Source organism: Pleurodeles waltl, chromosome 5 (assembly GCF_031143425.1).
Source record: "Pleurodeles waltl isolate 20211129_DDA chromosome 5, aPleWal1.hap1.20221129, whole genome shotgun sequence".
NCBI lineage: Eukaryota > Metazoa > Chordata > Amphibia > Caudata > Salamandridae > Pleurodeles > Pleurodeles waltl.
In genome coordinates, this window is record NC_090444.1 from 1089971808 (window position 1) to 1089990583 (window position 18776).

The following is an 18776-nucleotide window of genomic DNA, read 5'->3' on the forward strand; positions in this document are numbered from 1 at the left end:
CTTGGAGTGCTATTGAAAGACCCTTATGTGGAAAATATGGAGACTAATGGTTTGTGGTCAGTACGAATGTCAAATTGTGTGCCCCATAGGAAGAATTTGAAGTGTTTAACCGCCCAGAAGCAAGCTAGGGCCTCTCTTTCTATTACCAAGTAATTTGATTCTGCCTTGCTAAGGGCCCTGGATGCAAAAGCCACAATTCTTTCCTTACCTTCTATGATCTGAGATAAAGTCGCCCCCCAATCCCTTCATGCTAGCATCCGTAATGAGGATAGTTTTTATTTTGTGATCAAAATTGCATAGATAGAGTGCTGCTAATATGGCCTGTTTTACCTTCTGGAAAGTAACATCATGGTTTTCAGACCATTTATAGGGTATGTGACCTCTCAGTAAATATCTTAGGTTGTATGTATGTTCAGAGAAGTTCTTGACATATTTCGCCATGAATTCAGCAAGGCCTAAAAATTACTTAAGTTCCTCTTTACTTTTGGGCCTATTTGTTTTTCTAACAGCTTCCAGTAAGCATGTTTTAGGTTTAAATCCATCTTAAAAAATGGTGTGCCCCAAATACTCCACTGTGCTCACCCCAATTTGGCACTTTCTTTTTTTAACGTGAGGCCTGCTGTTTTTAGTTTATTAACTAGGGTTTTTAGATTTACGTTGTGTTCCTCAACTGTGGCTCCATAAATTAGAATGTCATCTTGGAAGCAAAGAGTTGTGGGAGCGTCACATAAAATGCACAGCATGATTTTCTGAAAAACCGCAGCGGCAGACGCAAACCCAACAAGCATTCTGTCAAACATAAAAGAGCCTAAGGAGGTGGTAAACACAGTTAGCCATTTGGATTCAGGATATAATTCCACCTGGTGGTATGCATTAGATAAATCGAGGACAGAGAAACACACAGCTTCACCCATAGTACTTAACATCTCATTAATTCTGGGAAGAGGGTGTCTTTCAATGCATATGTTTTGTTTAAATCTCGTAGGTCAATACAAATTCTGATGTCATTGCAATTTTTTTTTTACGATAACAACGGGGGCTAGCCATTCTGAGCTTTCAATGGATTGTATTATTCCCATGGATTCCAATCTGCTAAGTTCTTTTTCAAGAGTATCTTTAACATCTTAGCTGCTGGGCTTTCCCCCCCGCCCAGTTCTGAGCCCTTTTTTAGCTATTTGGGGTAGTTTGCGCTTAGGCCTTCATAACTTTTTGTCCACATAAGCTATCCATTTTTACTATTTTTGGTGCTTTCATCCTGCTTCCAGTTAGTGACAGAAATGAGTATGAAACCAACACTGGAGCCCGGAAAGCTAAGTATTTCTGAAAAGTAGACCAAATTCTGAATTCAGCAAGGGGTCATTTGTGTTGATCCTAAAAAGTTTTCGTACAGAAAATAACAGCTGAAAAAAAATATTGAATTTGAGCTAAAAAAACAGCCATTTTTCTCTGCGTTTTACTCTGTAACTTTTTCCTGCAATGTCAGATGTTTTAAAGCAAAATACCATTACGTGTGCTGGACTCCTCTGGTTGCAGGGATATATAGGGCTTGTAGGTTCATCAAGATCTCTAGGTACTCCGAGCCAATAAATGAGCTGCACCTTGCAATGGGTTTTCATTCTATACCGGGTATACAGCAATTCATTTGCTGAAATATAAAGAGTGAAAAATAGGTATCAAGAAAACCTTTGTATTTCCAAAATGGGCATAAGATAAGGTATTGAGCAGCAGTGGTTATTTGCCCATCTCTGAATTCCGGGGTGCCCATACTAGCATGTGAATTACAGGCCATTTAAAAAATAGACGTCTTTTTTACATACTGTCTTACATTTGGAAGGAAAAATGTAGAGAAAGACAAGGGGCAATAACACTTGTTGTGCTATTCTGTGTTCCCCCATGTCTCCCGATGAAAATGGTACCTCACTTGCGTGGGTAGGCCTAATGCTTGCGACAGGAAAGGCAACATGGACACATCACATTTTTACATTGAAATCTGATGTGTTTTTTGCAAAGTGCCTAGCTGTGGATTTTGGCCTCCAGCTCAACTGGCACCTAGGGAAACCTACCAAACCTGCACATTTTTAAAAACTAGACACCTAGGGGAATCCAGGAGGGGCTGACTTGTGGGGCTCTGATCAGGTTCTGTTACCCAGAATCCTTTGCAAACCTCAAAATGTGGCCAAAAAAACACTTTTTCCTCACATTTCGGTGACAGAAAGTTCTGGAATCTGACAGGAGCCACAAATTTCCTTCCACCCAGCGTTCCTCCAAGCCTCCCGATAAAAATGATACCTCACTTGTGTGGGTAGGCCTAGTGCCCGCGACAGGAAATGCCCCAAAACACAACGTGGACACATCACATTTTCACAAAGAAAACAGAGCTGTTTTTTGCAAAGTGCCTAGCTGTGGATTTTGGCCTCTACCTCACCCGGCACCTAGGGAAACCTAGCAAACCTGCACAGTTTTGAAAACTAGAAACCTAGGGGAATCCAAGATGGGGTGACTTGTGGGGCTCTGATCAGGTTCTGTTACCCAGAATCCTTTGCAAACCTCAAAATGTGGCCAAAAAAGCACTTTTTCCTCACATTTCGGTGACAGAAAGTTCTGGAATCTGAGAGGAGCCACAAATTTCCTTCCACCTAGCGTTCCTCCAAGTCTCCTGATAACAATGATACCTCACTTGTGGGGGTAGGCCTAGTGCCCGAGACAGGAAATGCCCCAAAAACAACATGGACATATCACATTTTAACAAAGAAAACATAGCTGTTTTTTGCAAAGTGCCCAGCTGTGGATTTTGGCCTCTAGCTCAGCTGGCATCTAGGGAAACATAGCAAACCTGCATAGTTTTAAAAACTCGACACCTAGGAGAATGCAAGATGGGGTGACTTGTGGGGCTCTGATCAGGTTCTGTTACCCAGAATCCTTTGCTAACCTCAATATTTGGGAAAAAAACATTTTTTCCTCACATTTCGGTGATAGAAAGTTCTGGAATCTGACAAATGCCCTTCCACCCAGCATTCCCCAAGTCTCCCGATAAAATGGTACCTCACTTGTGTTGGTAGGCCTAGTGCCCGCAACAGGAATAGATCACACAACGGTCAATGTTAGTACTTACTTGAGGCAACTGTTGACTCTGGGGTGATCCATTCCTTACACAGGCACTAGGTATAGGCACTCAAGTGGGGTAGTGTTGTTATCAGGACAGGTGAGGAATCACTGGGTGGTAGGAATTTTTGTGGATCGCAGCATATTCCTGTAGTTTGTGTGACAGAAATGCAAGAAAATAGAGTTTTTATTCAACATTTCAGCTTTGCAGGGTATTCTGGGTAAGAAAACCTTGGGGAATCCACACAAGTCACACCTCTGTGGACTCCCCCGGATGTCTAGTTTCCAGAAATGTTTGGGTTTAGTATGTTTCCCTATATACCTGCCGAACCCAGGACCAAAAACACAGGTGCCTGTCTTATAAAACCAGTTTGTTTTGTGATAGATAATTTTGATGTCTCCACAATACAATTTGGGCAGTGGAATTTGGGGCTGAACTCAATTGGGGAGCTCCCAAGAGAGCACCCTCTCTGTGCTTGCCCCCACATTCACCTGCTCTCTGGGTTGGGCTAACCCACTATTGCTCTGTTGCACAGACTGTGCTTGCGAAAGGACAACAGGACTGCCCTCATCACCTCCCACACAATTTACTGGAAGGAGTTATCCAATGGGACTCCTCCAACTGAAAAATCACTCCCAGAGTCTGCACTATTGTCCTATCCCTCAGGTGCTGTTTCAGTATTTGCTGTCTCAGTCTCTGATGCTGAGTCAGAGCTGTCCTCTATAACCCGAGTGACGTCAGCAGCAGTCATCCATCAAGATGCCATCTCTGCTATTGGCTAAACTGTTGCTCTAAAACACTAGCCTACAATGACAGTCACAAAATTGCTGGTGTGTGTGTGTGATACGTGCAACAGTAGAGGCCATCTTACCTGCGCTTCTTCCCTCAATCAGCACGTTCTTTCAAGACACTTAAACACCTTGTCACATACCATTCGTCACAGTCTTTAGCACCTCCTGCGCCCAGTCCAACAATCATTATTGGTGCTCCCACTCCCATGTCCTCCTCCTCGGATTCCCTCATTACCACCCAGCAAACGTGCTCTTTATCTCTCTATAGCATTTCATTTTGTATTATAGCGCAGGTAGTGGCTGACTTTACTAATGTACTCAGCTATTTACATAAAATACAGAATTGCTCTTTGCAGTAGTCATATAAACCTTCTGCGCTTCTTTATGGCACTAAAACTGCCACTAGAGAAAAGTCTGATCCTTTTGTAGCAGAAACATAATCACAAGACTTACTTGACTGTTTTATTGCTGCCTATCTAAATGGATAGATCTATATATAGCTATATATATATAAATATATATATATATATATATATATATATATATATATATATATACATATATATATATATATATATATATATATATATATATATATATGTATGTATATATGTATGTATATATATATACATACATACATACATAAATATATATCTATAGATATATCCATGTTGATAGATATATCTATATATATATCTGTATTTTTTTTGGGAAGTTGTAGGGTTTCCTTGGGGGCCAAAATGGCCCCCAAGGAAACCATACAGCTACAAAAAAAAAGTATTGCCCCCACAGGGGGTCGCCCTGCCCACGGGAGACCCCCTGTCAATTTTTTATTTAAAAAAAAAAAAAATAGCCCCTGGGGGTGGCGCGATCGCGCCCCCCCAGAGAGTCCAAACTTTTTAATTAAAAAATATGGCCCTGGGGGGAGGCGGCCCGGTTTCCGAGGGGGAACGACCCCCCCAAGTGAAATCCCTGGTGTCTAGTGGCTTTTCCTGGCCCTCGATCGCAGCACAGCTACGAACGAGGGCCAGGAAACGCGTTCAGGAAGGCCTCGTGTGAAAGGGGAGAGTCTCCCCTTTCATACGAGGCCTTCCCGAATGTGGGGAAGGCCGTTTGGGGCCGTTTTCCCCATCGGAGCAGGAAGCGGCCGTAGGGCCGCTTCCTGCTTCCATGGGGAAAACAACACTGTGATGTCAGAGCGCCTCACGGTGCGCTAACGTCACAAAGGGGCGGGTGGGGGGGAGACACGAAAGAGCTTCCGTGTCTCCCAGGGCTTTAAAAAAAAAAGAACATCCTCGGGTGCGATGCACCTGAGGATTTTCGAACCCAAACACTGGTGTCGGCCACTGGTCGTGACCCACACCAGGGAGGTAGTGCGGGCGTCTGCCAGTGGCCGAAGCCCGCACTAAAGGGTTTAAGTAAATGGGGTATTGCTCTGGTTTTGTGTAGAGCTAGGTTTCAATTTGATTTTGTGTTGGAAATCTCTTAGCAACCCTAAATTCTCATTGAAAACCACTGGGAAATCTTGAAAGATTTGTGTCCCAGAGTGGGGTAGGTTGATAACATCACTTGTTCTGGATTGTTCGGATCCATCTTAATTCCTAGCTCTTTCTGGTGCTGCCAACCTAATAAACTGGAGCCTTCTTCTACTACGTAAACATTCCCAACTGTAGAACGATCTTTGAATGATATGAGGCCTGGATTTGTGAGGCTGTGGGGGCAGGACCAGAGCCCCTTTAAACTTGCTTTGCGCGCCCACTTCGCAGGACGCGCTGGATTCGTGAGGTGGCAGGGGCGGGACCAGAGCCCGTTTAAACTTTGTTTTGCAACGCCTGCTTTGCGGGACGCGCTGGATTCGTGAGGCGGTAGGGGCGGGACCAGAGCCCCTTTAAACTTGCTTTGCGCGCCCGCTTCGCAGGACGCGCTGGATTCGTGAGGTGGCAGGGGCGGGACCAGAGCCTGTTTAAACTTTGTTTTGCAACGCCTGCTTTGCGGGACGTGCTGGATTCGTGAGGCAGCAGGGGCGGGACCAGAGCCCCTTTAAACTTTGTTTTTTACGCCCGCTTTGCAGGACGCGCAGGATTCGTGAGGCGGTAGGGGTGGTACCAGAGCCCCTTTAAACTTGCTTTGCACGCCCACTTCACGGGACGCGCCCGGGCAAAGCCCGGGCCAAGGGCAGGCCCATCCTGCGCCTGGAAAAGGCTGGGCTGGGCCATATCTCTTTATTTTACATCTTGGGGACCAGTGACCAGAACTTGAATCCACAGCAGTGAGGCCTGAGGAGTTGAAGCTTATTGCAGGTGAGGCGTAATTATGCAGTGCTTTAGCAGAGCTCTAGTTGGGGGGAACAGAGGAGCCAAGCAAGCATAAGTGAGAGTTTGATCAAGGAGCTTCTAGAAAAGCGAGAAAACGTGACTGTTGGTTTAAAAAAAAAAAAAGATGGGAAGACGGAAGGGGGCGGCATCCCAGGAAAAACTTGGCAACAACAAAACCTTAGACGGATTTCTCCAAAATGCTGTTGGAGCTCTAGAGAAGGAAATAGAGATGGTTGAGCGCCGTTTAACTGCCCCCCTACTGTTGGCCACCAGCGGCCAACCATTATCCTTATCGCAAACTTCAATACAGCTTCCACAGTCACATTACCCACAGATTGCTCTGGTCACCCCACCCACTATCCCTTCCAGAAACATCCAGGAACCCACCGTTGTGACTTTTGATGAAGCCACTGTAACATCTGAACCGGCATTGTTGACTTCGGGCCCCTCAAAGGGTGCAGTTACACCCAACCCAGAGTCTACTACAAAAGGGAAAAGGAAACGAGGTGAGGCTAATTTAAGAAACAAACGAGCTCGCATTTTGAGCTCCTCCAATCCTGGTCCTGCATCTGGGAACAAAGATTATATACTAGCCCAAGAATGCACTATTGATCGATCAGTATTTGACTATATAATAGAACATATAAAAGAAGAGTTCTCCGAGAGGCTTCACCCTATAGTAACCCGCTTACAAGCTATCGGGGAGAAACTGGGAGGCCTCATTAAGTCTCAGCTGTTGGTCACTCCTCCCCAAGCGGATTCTCAATCTCCTTGTCAATCTCTTCCTTCGAGTTAACCTGGCGTTAGTGTTAGCAGATTTTCTTCACTATTGGGTAAGGGCTCCATTCCTTCAAAGAACTGCCCTGATCCCCTGTATCACTCAGAAGGGGATCCAACTGACAGGTTGGCCACTATTCCAAAGGTTAAGTGTTCTAAGGTATCCGCCTCCTCCTCGTGGGGATTCAGAGGAACAGTCCCTTGTATTGGCACAGCAACGGAAAATCAAAAAGTTCATTTTGCTCAAGACCACCAACAAATAGGTCCCCTGGAGAAGGCTCAGACGGATGGTGGGAGTAGGCTGAGAACTTTACATCTTCCACCGGAATCTTGTCCATATGTTCTTGTCATCACAAATGTTCCCAAACTTAAAACTAACAGCTCGGAATCCTTTATTGCACTGAAAAATAAGGTTATACATCGGTTACATACTAATGCCAGATTTGCATTTCATATGGTTCCTTCAATATTAATGGTGAGGAGGGTGGGCTGGGTGGGTTCATTGAAGAAGCCCGGTACAGGGGATTGCATTGTCATTAATTTATACTCACCTGCCCTTGTTCAGCAGCTTTCTCTAAACGCCTGTAAATCTAATCCTTTAGCGGTGGAAGTATCTCTGTGTGGACTTCAAGCTTTTTATCCCCAAGCAGTCATACCAGTCATTAGTGGGTCGCTATTAGCGCCCGGTGGCTCCTCCTGTTCTCAGTCGCAGCTTGCCCCCCAGTTAGGATGTACATTTTCCTCATCCTCCCTTTCCGAAGTAGATTGACTCAAAGACAGCCCCTTACAGGGCTCACCTAAATTCTTGGGAATTAGCCACCTAGATAGGGAACACCTTATATATAGAGCTATTGGATTACAAGGATTAGGAATAAGTAGCCCAGAGGATGAGCAGACTGTTAAGGCAGCCTTTAGAGGTCTCACACCAATCTCTCCACCCACCCAGATAGAACTCTGTATTCTGGAAATTAGTCAGAATTTATCCCGTTGTGAAATGAATGGGATGATTGCCATCCCAGGAGACAGTGAGGTGGGAGGAGTCCACGCGAGCAATCTAGTTTCGGAACCAATAGGACCCAATAATTGTGGGACTATTCTATCTGTCATGGTATCTGAGTTGAACATGACTGGCTCCGAATCTAGCGGGGTGAGAGATCCTTTGGGTGATAAAGTAGTGGGAAGTGCAAATGGGAGAAGCCTAGCTATGACTGTAAGGGGTATCAAGCTTTCTCACGGCACTTCATCTATCAGACTGCAATCCCCCGCCAAAGCACTGCAAGGTAGAGCAGATGTGTTAGACACAGTCCTCAGCTGGAATATTGCAGGGCTGGAGAATAAAATGCGTATTCCTGAATGGGGCAAATTTATAGACGAACATAAGAGATGTCTTTTACAGGAAACATGGGCGTTGAAGCCCAAATACAGAATTGGTTTCATAAGCTATTGGGTCTCAGCGCGCAAGGTGTCCTCTGGGAGACCCTCAGGTGGATTGCTCATATGGCTCAGCTGTTACCTTAAGTGTCAGGTCGAAGTAGTAGATATGGGTTGTTCCGATTTACAGTGCCTAATAGTATCGACCCTTAAGGAGAAACCGCTCCTAATAATTAACTTCTACAGTAGGAGTGTGGGCAATAACTATTAGTCCGATGTTTTGACTATTTTGGATAGTCTTCTTTCCAGTAAAACTCCTACTCACTACATCTCAATTGCAGGGGATTTTAATGTTACTTTTGAGCCCTATTCCTTGGCCCAAGAATTATATAAAGAAGAGGATGCCTATTGGGGCATCCCGCAACTTGTGTCGAGCAAAAGACCGAGAATGAAGAGAACAGCTTATTAAGTTGCTGATATCACACTTGCACATGGTCTTCGGGCCTGTAATGGCTGCTCTCGCTCTGATGTTAATCCCCATTTTACCTTTAGGCGTGGAGCCCAAAAGAGCCATATTGATTACATTTTATTTGACATTCGACTGTGGGGTCATATGGTTGATATGAGGGTTCTTGAACATGAGGAAAGCGACCATGAGCCACTGATCCTATCGATCAGGGGTCTGCTACCTTTACTTGAAGCTCCTTACCCTAAGGTATATGAACAGCAGCTTGTTCTGACAAATAATAGATGTAATGTCAAATGGGAGTCTGTTAATACCACCTTAGGTTCTATTACATCAATTTATAGTCTATTGTCTGATCAAATGGAGCACATGCTTTTGATTTCAGAGGATGGCGATGGACTTTTAGCAGTTCATACAGAATTATTTAACTCCGTAAAGCAATTCTTCACCACAGTGATTGTCAGTAAACCAAGAAAGAAGTGCAGTGCAAGGTGGTTTAGCAACACATGCAGGGAAGCACAGCAGAAGCTATTGAGAGTCCTGAGAGGGGGACATACAGAGCATATAAGACAAGCTAGGAAGGACTATAAGCAGGAACTTAGTAGGGCGCGCAGGAGGTGGGAGGAGTCTAGATGGGCTGCCCTCCTGGAGTCCGCAAAAGTTAATGATACTTCTAGGTTCTGGAAACTGATTGCAGACGATAGTGGGGATCCCTGTTCTCAGCCTGGTACTTCAATCCTTCCCGCAGTGTGGGCCGAGCATTTCGGCCGATTATATTCAGGGCCAGCTGAAATTATTCCTAGGGAACTAGATGACATCATGATTTCCAGGGCCACCCCAATTAAATTCACCTTGGCAGAAACCAAGGCTGCTATAGCCTCATTGAATTGGGGAAAGGCTCCAGGTCCCGATAAAATCCCAGGTGACCTTTATAAGTCAAGCCCTGATATATGGGCCCCTCATCTGAATCTGGTCTGTAATGCAGTTGCAGCAGGAGCTCCTGTCCCGCGCTCCTGGAAGGGAACGGATGTATTTCTTCTTTTTTAAAAAGGTAGTCCCTGCGAGCCTGCTAATTACCGCCCAATATGTTTACTTGATAATTTCCAAAAAATCTTTGCGAAGCAAGTCCTGTTCCACCTTAAAGAATGGATTTCAGAGTCCGAAGCCATCTCTGATTTACAGGCACGGTTTAGACCCGCAGTCAGTACCATAGATCAAGTTCTGAGGTTTCTAGCAATCAAATGGAAGACAGTGGAAGTAGGAGGGGGAAATTTGTATGTGGTTTTCATTGACCTTAGAGCCGCATTTGATCTGGTTCCCAGGACCCTGCTATGGCTGACATTATCTAACATGGGCGTTACCAAAGGTCTCCTGAAACGAATTGTTCAACTGCACGAGAATACTTATGCACAAATTAGGAGCGGTAAGGATGGCGATCTAACAGACCCAGTTGCATCAAAAGAGGAGTTAGGCAAGGCTGTGTTCTAGCCCCTACCCACTTCCTCTTATATATAAACAACTGCATCAAACACTTAGGGGGTCATTCCGACCCTGGCGGTAAAATCCGCCAGGGCCGGGGACCTCGGATGCACCGCCAACAGGCTAGCGGTGCATCCCTGGGCACCGCCGCGGTCAGAAACGGGAAACCGGCGGTGTACCGCCGGTTTCCCGCTGCCCTGGGGATTCCGACCCCCTTACCGCCATCCTGTTCCTGGCGGTTTTGGCCGCCAGGAACAGGATGGCGGTAAGGGGTGTCGTGGGGCCCCCTAACAGGGCCCCACAAAGATTTTCAGACACTGAAAATCACGACGGGTGCCACTGCACCCGTCGCACCCTTTCCACTCCGCCGGCTCCATTCGGAGCCGGCATCCTCGTGGAAGGGGGTTTCCCGCTGGGCGGGCGGGCGGCCTTCTGGCGGTCGCCCGCCCAGCGGGAAACTCAGAATAACCGCGGTGGTCTTCTGACCGCGCAGCAGTATTCTGGCGGCTCCCGCCGGCCCTGCGGTTACCGCGGCCGGCGGGAGTCAGAATGACCCCCTTAGTCAGTTGTATTAATGACTCGCCTAAACTGGCATGGAAGAAAGTGCCATGTTTGCTTTATGCGGATGATACTATCCTGCTAGCCAAAACATCTATGGGAATCCAAAATTTGGTTAACCAATTCTGTGCATTCTGTAGAGATTATGGGCTGGACGTTAATGTTAAGAAAACAAAACTTATGACATACAGCACCCCGAAAAAGAGAATAAAAGCAAATATAGGAATGAACTCAGTCCTTTTGGAGAGTGTTTCGGAGTATGATTATCTGGGTATTAGGCTATTGGATTTGGGCAACTGGGATCAGAAAAGGGGCACTCACTATAAGTCAAAGAGGCGGAGCACTAGAATGAAAGGCAAGAGCTGCAGTGAGCCCCCCTCTGAATCCCATCTCTGAAATATATAAAGTCCAAGTCCGTGCTGCTGCCCTGTATGGAGCGGAACTCTGGGGTTCCTACAGACAACTGGATATTCTACAAACCAAAGAAAATAACTTTCTCAGACATATATCTAGGTTAGGGAAGGGCACACCGATGATACCCCTCAGACTCGACTTAGTTATAAATAGCATTAAAAATACAGCAGGTCTGAGACCACTTTTACACTGGATCAGATTATGGAAAACGGAAGAACTGGAACCTTATAGGGCAGCAATCAAAGATCTTATAATACCCCACCAGGGATGGAAAAAAGTCCGTTGGTTGAGGGAGATGAAATCAGCTTGGGATAAGCTGGGTTTCCCCCACTATTGGAAGAACCCTGTGTTGATCCCCGCTAATGCCAGGCTGCTGGTTAAAGGGAGATATTGGGGGAAAGCCTATGATGAGCCCTTTCATTTTAACGGGACAGGCCGGTTGACAGCAGAGTTTTTGCTGGTCAAACACAAGCCCCGGCCCGAGAATTTTTTGGAACTCCCTATACCCGCACGTGCCCGCGCTCTATTTCTCCAGCTTAGATATGGTACTCTATCAGTTAACAGTTTCACGGCCTGTTGGTCGACAAGCAGCCCCACGTCTGACAAATGTATAAATTGCCACTCACACAAGGAAACACCTGAGCATGTGTTGTTTTTTTGTCCTTTATACAAGAGCCCTAGAGAAAAGTGGATTATCCCTCTGTGCAAGGTTCTGCTACTGCATGACCGAGCTAGTGCCTATAGAATATGCAAATATGATTCATCTACGTTGGTAGTAAGCTCAGTCACCAAATATTTGTCAGCGGCCTGGTCTATTCGCCATAGGACTATTCTAGCCTCTGGTCTTTGAGTTGGATGAGGGCCCAGTAGCCAATGGTTGGGGATTTTAATCAGACCCATCTTTTTTTCCATAGCTATTAAAATATAAATATGAATGCTCATGCTGTCCTATTTTTGGATCAGTCTCAAAGATCCTAGGCTTTTTATTGTTGTTCGGTATCTTATGTGATTTTTATCTTAATTTTGATACGGAATTTTGTATAATTAATGTGTGTATTTTAAAAACTCTGTTGTTTTTATTTGCAGATTTATGGTCCTAGAATTATGGAGGATATCAGGTTATGAGTTCTGGAATGTTTATCTTATTTTTAAATGTCCCTAATTTTGTGTACCTTTTAACACTCAACTTATAGTATTGTAGCACATAGCACTTTATAAGTAATATGAATTACTTCTCATGAACATTTTATTTAAGAAGTGTGTTTTAAAAGTGGACATATATGTATTTCGTACATAGATAAGATTAGAAATATATCAGCTTATAAATTGGTTTTGTCAGACTGCATTGGCAAATGGCATCCATCATGGTGAGGAAGTAATAAGTCAGGAGGGCTTCCTGTCACTTGTTTTGTCTTTTAAGGAATGTATCAATTGTATTTGTTTCTGTGATGGTTATGATTTTTACCCTTTTTACGTATGGTTGTTTTATCGCATCAAAATGGTTTGATTTTAGACCGAATAAATAAAGTAAAGTAAGATATGAGGCATTTAACATACCTTTGAGATAAATGGTGTCTTTGTTGTATCCTTTAGGATTAATGTCTGGATTAAGTACATTTCTTGCATTTACATCTATTATTTTATTAAAATCTGAAGCATTGATGAGGGTGAAAGGCGAACAACAGTCAGCAAATACTTTGATAGGATTATCATCAATGTATATTGTGCATTTAGGCTATTGAGTGGAAACAACTTCCTCATTTTTAATTTGTAAAATCATTCTCTTAATTTGTTGAGGGTTCTCTTCAACTTTCTTATAGTCATCTGGTTTGCCAGAGCTGGAAAAATCCCTACAAACCCTTGCAAAGTGACCTTTTACATTGCATTTTCTATGTGTGGCCATTCTGGCTTGGCAGGAGTTCGAATTTGCAAGATGATTGTTGCTTCTGCAACAATAGCACTTTAAATTCAAATTTGAGCAAATGTTTTTCTGGTGTAATTTGTCTCTACCCTTAATTTTGAGCACATTCTCATCTTTTTTGCCCTCTTTAATTTCCGAAACTTGTTCAAAATAGGGCGGTGATCTGATTTCTTGTAAACAAATAGCAGTATGTTCATTGGATTTTACAATCTCAATAGCCTTTTGTAAATCTGGTTGTTCTTGTAATAACTTCTCTTGAATTTTTGTATTATTAGTACAATGTACAAATTGATCGCAAATAAGAGAATCATTAAGATTCCCGAAGTTACATAATGCAGCTATATAATTTTTTACACTTTCTTGTTTGCCCAGAGTGCGACAGAAACATTTGTGATGCTCTAATACAATATTAATTCTATCTCCGAATTGCTTTTCCAATTTGATGTATGTGATAGCATATTCATCACGTTCACCATCCGGTAAAACCGGTTCAGGCAAAGATTCATAAATTTTCCTGCTGTGTGTCCCTAAATTATCCAATAATATGTTTTGTTTCATAACCGAGCTAGATTTGTCCCCTCCTATAGCAATTAAATAGGATTCAAAAATGTTTACCCATTCCTTCCATGGAATATTTGGTTCCCCAATTTCATTTAAGAATGGGATAGGTTGGGAGATTTCTGCAGCAGCCATCATGAATGCAAGTAAATAATACAATTTTAGGAGGTAAGTGTGAATGTGCTATTACTTTGACTGTAGGCAATGTGTTTCCAAAGATTACAAAGATGCAGATAAGAAATAAGTACTCGGATTAAAAAAACAACACTTCCTGGTAGGAAAGAAGAAATAAGCAAAAACAGGGTCTAGTCTTTTCTCTACATTTTTTTTTTTTGAAGCCAGAGAGACAAGAGGAAATACACAAGAAGAAATAACAGGCCTCCAACAGTGCTGTGCCTGTCAGGGTTCAAACTAAGTTTATTGACAGGCTGCTAAAGTCACTGTATACCCGTTTCTCTCCCCGCTGGAAAGCGAAGTCTGTGTCCCACAAAATGACAGGCTTCAGACCAGGTCGCGCTCGTCAGCGTGCATCTCAAAGACAAAGCTGTGCCCGTCAGTGAGCAGCCCCGATTAACTCTGTGAGCTGAGGACACATGTAGAAACTTCTGGTAAGTGTGCCCTTATTTCAGAAACGTTGGGGTTTAAGAAAAGAAAGACTGCATCTCCAACGATGGTAGGCGGAGTGAATGGAGAGACGAGACGCATCAATTAAAGAATGTTTCGCCGGCTTGCGTTTAGATATGCTGCAAGATAAACGCCTGTTAAACAAGCCGAGCCTGACAGGCAGTATTAATTAGCTGTGCCTGTCAGTGGAATTGCCAATCGTAAAAGGGGAGAGCAGGCACAGTAAATCAGGAGACAATTAACTAATATGCTTAGCCGGCTAGCGGTTAAATATTGTCCCCAATCAATGCCTGTTAAACACGTGCCAGATGTGTGTACCTTCAATTTGCCATAAATCAGGAGAGTTGTACTCCAAAGTTGACGGGGTGTAAATCTGCTGTGCCTGTCAGCGAGTCGCACTTGTCACAATTTACTCCATTGTGAAACAAGCAATGATTTTCTTACTTTACCTTATATTGAAGGGAGTTCATTAAAAGAAACCTATTGAGTAACTTGAAAGGGGTAGAGATGAAAGTGCCCCCTTACACACTTGAACTCGTCGCCAGTGTTATGAAGAAGACGCGTTGTAATTCTTCAAGCGTTAATCTTTATTTCCATCTCTATTGCTCCATCTTCATATAGCTGTTTCCCTCTCAGCACACAAGCATTCTACAACGCACTCCTGTCAACTGCTATCAACCCCTGGAATGTACTAGCTTTACAGGGAAAGGGGAGTTGGAACATACTACTATTATACATACAAATCATGCTCTTAATAAAATATGAAATATGTAAATAATAACATATTTCTATTGACTGATAAAACATGTTCTATTGATGTATAACAACAATCAGTTCTTGAAATTGTGTTCCACTTCACCACTTAGACATAAGTATATTTTTTGGGAACACAAGACATTCTTGATTGTTTTTCAACCCCAAAAGCATTTTTTTTTTTTTTTTAATTCAAGAGGCATATTTATAACCCCCTAGCGCCACCTTAACGTCATTAATTTTGACGTAAATGTGCCCAACGAGGCCAAAATCCCAGCACCGTATTTACAGAGTGGCACAATGCATGCATTGCGCCACTCTGTAACCCTTTGCACTACATTATGCCTGCACAAGGCATAATGTATGCAAAGGGGGCGTTCCCCTATTTGGGGAAGCTGAAAAAATGGCACAAGGAAATCTGTGAGATTTCCTTGTGCCCTTTTTTTACGGCACTTTTAACGCCTTCTCAAGAGCAGGCATTAAAAGGGGACTTCCATTATCTTAAATGGGCCCCTATGTACTCTGCAGGAGTAGCGCCAATATTTAGGCGCTACTCCTGCAGAGTATATCAATAGTGTCATGAGAAATGACACTATTGGCCCCTACCCTGCGCCATGGTGCGCCGTATTTTAAATATGGCACATACATGGTGTCGGTAGGGGGGTGCTAAGGGGTGCAGGGAAAGTGGTGCTACACTCGGTGCTGTGTCACTTTCAATATATCTGCCCCCAAGTTTGAATGGAGTCGCTAGGGCCCTGTGTGACAGCCCTTTTGAATAGGGTACAATGAGTTCTAAAAGTATTCAAAACTATCTAGGTAGTTAGGAAAAAGCATTCTAAAAACTTCACAGATACACAGTGCACAATGGAGAATATCCTCAGCCTTGATCAGCCTATTCTTTCTATCCTCAATATCAATGATCTTAGGACCTTGTGCAAGATTAGAGGCATTAACTTCACTGCTACTCCTAAAAGAGAGGACCTTGAATATGCCCTCACCTCATTTGAGGAAAACAAGCATAGGGAAAAGGTTTCTTCCTCAGAAGGAGAATCTGTAGAGGTGGAGGATAAAGCCCCAGCCCCTGAAAGTGAAGGAGATGGAGGTGAGGACTATGATTTTCCACCCTTCTCCAGATCTCCTTCACCAGTGGGTAGTGACAGGAGTCACTCTAGTAAACCTCCCTACTGGTAGGGTGCGTAGAACTGTTGAAAACAAGATTGAGCAGCTCTTCCTAGAGGAGAGGAGGCTTGAACTCGAAGAGAGGAGAGTACCCCTGGGGGAGAGAAGGGTTAGCTTGGGACTAGTTACAGCAATGGTGACAGCAGAATAAATAGGGAAAGTGAGGATTCATTTGACCCTGAGGTCCACAAACAGATTATCCCCATGTACAGTGCAGGAGATGGCATTGATAAATGGTTTGCAGCCTTTAAGAGGTGCTACAGAATGAGGAAGTTAGATCGCCAGCACTGAGGCTCTCTACTTTGGGAGTTATTTTCAGCCAAGGGCAGAGATAGACTTCTGACCTTTCCTGAGGAAGTAGTGAAGTCCTGTACCCACTTGAAAGAGACCCTCTTAGAAGGATTTGGGCTCACCACAAAGGAGTACAGAGTCAAGTTTAGGGATACACAAAATGGTCAAGACCAAACTTGGGTAGACTTTGCTGCCTTCTCAGTCAAGGCACTGAAAGGATAGATAAAGGGCACTAAGGTGGGCATATTTGAATGGCTATGTTGTTGGAAGAACACATTATTCCACAGAGAAATTGCGACAGCATCTTGTAGATGGCTGCTAAACAATTCAGGTCCAGAGTTAACTAGAACAAGGCCCATAGTGGAGGTGACTTTAAAAAATTTGCTCAGACTTCCCAGGAGGGGAAGGAGGTAGCATCAATGAGTGTAAAAAGAGTCCTCAGTAGGTCCCCAAAAGATTTATAAGGAGGGTGGGCCCCAAGACTCTTCACAGTCTAAAGGAAAGTGGTTTCAGGGTAAAAACTGTGATCCCAAGAAGGATGGAACATGCATTGACTGTCAGCAGGCAGGGCACAAGAGAAGAGACCCAGTATGTTCACAGGGTGTGGATAGCACTGGGTTTTCCAGTATGGCCATAGGAGGGTACACCTCAGATGAGGTCCTCATAACATTTAACTGGGAATTTTTTTTTGGGGTGAGCCGGTGGTCCCTGAGGGTGATAGTAAGCACTTCCACTCCATTCAAGGGGATGGGATAACTGCATTTGCCTAAGAGACACACGTGCCAGTCACACCATGGTGGTTGACAGGTTAGTGTCCCCAAAGCAGTTGGTGGAAGGAGAAACCAGAATGGTAAGGGTGAACCCTGGGAAGGCTACTGAAAGACCCGTAGCAATGGTGCCCCTAGAGAGGGAGGATACCCTCAGTTGACACAAGGTGATGGTCAGTTCTGACCTCCCCTTGGATTGCCTCCTGGGTAATGATTAGGACCAGTCATAGAAATATACTCCACCGTCATAGTTTGTGTAATTCAGGTACTTCCTGAATTCCTCAATCTGGCGTGGAGCGGAGTTCATTAGGTCATGCAAGGTTGGGTTTTGGTGCCATAACGATTCTCCCAGCCAGCTAGCGAGCATGGGTAAGACTTTGCATTCAATCTTGCGCTATTTCCGGCCATCCATGTGAGACATTGCATTTAATTGGGTGGCTTCCGGGTGCAACGGTTGCCAAAACAGTTCCGATCGTGAGCGCGAATGCACTTTGGGTAGGTTTTCTACTCCAGATACATCTAAATCTTGTCAAAAAGCATTTTTTGAGTGAATTTTCTAATCCAGTGGACTTTTTTTTTCAAACAGGAAAGAAGTGCCCCAGAAACCTCAAATTCCTGTTTATGTCCAGCATGTTCCTTCCAGTGCTTTGTCCATTTTCCGATCACTTTTCACTTGGATTTCGAGGTGGGAGGATCACTTTCTTTGTCTCCTAGATATACCTTTTGATTTAAGGATTTTGTTCTTGTGAAATCTCACAAGTTCCAAAACTATTGAATACGGTTGTTGTTTGTTTCCTTGGGCATGCACCAATATTTCTTCGTACTTTAATTTGATTTTAAAATGTATAGTTGAGAATGGCCTGGAGTTTAATTAAGGGCCTATTTACTTATTTGCATTTCATTGATTTTGCATCTTTTGTAAAGGAAAATTGTTGAACAGCTCAGTACCTGTCCTTTTCTACATCTTTGTATCAATTTTGATATTTGTAATAGTATTTTAATATGAGGCCTTGCTTTCCAAAAGACCGTCTAGCCAGTAGGCCTAGTACTAATAGTCATCAGTGCAAAAAATGAATATTCAGTAGTATATGCTTTTAAAACTTCATTTAGGGCAGGGATGGCATTAGCTTAAATTAAAAATGTTGGCTTTTATTTACATTTCATTATTTTTCTAAAAAGTATATGTTGCGTGGTAATATTTGATGCCATATGATGGCACAGGAGGATGTGTACTGTTGTTGTGAAATTTTTAAGGCTCAGTTAATTTTCATGTTTTCCATTGCTGAATTAATGTTAGTGTTTTCTTCAGTGTTACCACCATGCCTCCTTATGGACAGTGTGTGTGTGTGTGTGTGTGTTTGTCATCATCCACCATTTGTCTTTGTTCTCCATGCCATGTGGCCAGGGGT